Source organism: Trichechus manatus, unplaced genomic scaffold (assembly GCF_000243295.1).
Source record: "Trichechus manatus latirostris isolate Lorelei unplaced genomic scaffold, TriManLat1.0 scaffold00333, whole genome shotgun sequence".
In the NCBI taxonomy this organism is placed as follows: domain Eukaryota; kingdom Metazoa; phylum Chordata; class Mammalia; order Sirenia; family Trichechidae; genus Trichechus; species Trichechus manatus.
In genome coordinates, this window is record NW_004444269.1 from 430,422 (window position 1) to 431,641 (window position 1,220).

Here is a 1,220-nt window from a genome sequence, read left to right on the forward strand (position 1 = left end):
TGTTCTTTTTTCTGAGTTTTCCTGAAACAGAGTTGTATCCAAGTGTTTGTCTTCAATTCCACTGATCCTGTCTTCCACTGTTTCAAATCTGCTTCTCAGCCCTTCTACGACACTGTCCATTTCTGAAATTTTGTTGTTTATCTTTTGGATTTCTAATTGTTGTCTTTGTATAATTTCTAGTTGTGAACTTATTTTGGCATTTTGTTCCTTCATTATTTTCCTGAATTCTTCCAATTTTTTGTGTGTATTTTCCATGAATTTCTATTTTTTCCTCATGTTTGTCAGCTTTTTGCCTCAGCTCTTGGAGAATTCTGAGTATTAGAGATTTGAATTCCCTGTCAGGTAGTTCTAGCACATTTTATTCCACTGGAAAGTCATCTGGTGTTTTATTTTGGACTCCTACTGGAACCATCCTGTGCCATTACTGTAAATGTTTTGATATTGTCTGCTGTCTTCGGGGCATTCAGTAATTATTTTTCTCATTTATTGATTGTAGATTTGTGTGTTTCATCCCTTTTTTAAAAAAAATTTGAGTACGTCTGAGCAGGCGGACTGTGTGTTCTTTGTTTTTTGCTCGTCTGTGGGCACAATACTTTTCACCTCCTTCTCCAATTGGCAGGGTCAGTCACTCAGATATGGTACAGCAGGACAGGTCTAGCTGAAGAGGAGTTACTGGGACGGGTTGTTTGTGGCACTTACTACAGAGCCACCAGGGCACATCGGTAATCAGTGCAGGGCAGTTTCCAGTAGGCCGTACCTGTGCTGCTTAGTGGTGTGATGTTAAGCACATGGTGCAGGTAGGCAGGATGTAGCAGGGAGATTGTTATGTGTGTAGCTAAGATGGATATGTGTGAGAGGAGAGAGGAAGAAGAGCCAAAAACATACAAACAAACAAAAAAGAATGTTAAGGAGCTTTCCATTGGAGTGGAGAGATGAGAGACTATGAAATGGAGAAAAACAGAAAGGGGAAGAGGAAGAAAATAATGAATAAATAAAAATCAGAAAGGTTAAAGAACTGCGAAGTTCCCAGGGATCCCACCAGTGCAGCTACGAGGTCTGGGGAAGTCACTCTCTGGTGTTGCAGTACAGCCTGGCTAGAAGGTGTAGAGGTATACAACTCCAGGTATTCAGGGAATAGAAAGAGAAGATATAGAGAGAAGAGAAACTGAGTAGTGAAGAAAGACAAAAAGGGAAAAAGAGGGAAAAGAAAACAAAACAAA

At 40.0% G+C, this 1,220-nt stretch overlaps 1 protein-coding gene across 2 annotated transcripts in view; it reads left to right on the top strand.

Moving 5' to 3' along the window:
- The window catches only part of FCRL3 (Fc receptor like 3), a 70,302-nt gene that overhangs the window by 15,015 nt on the left and 54,067 nt on the right, over positions 1–1,220 (top strand). The gene's annotated exons all lie outside the window — the stretch shown is intronic.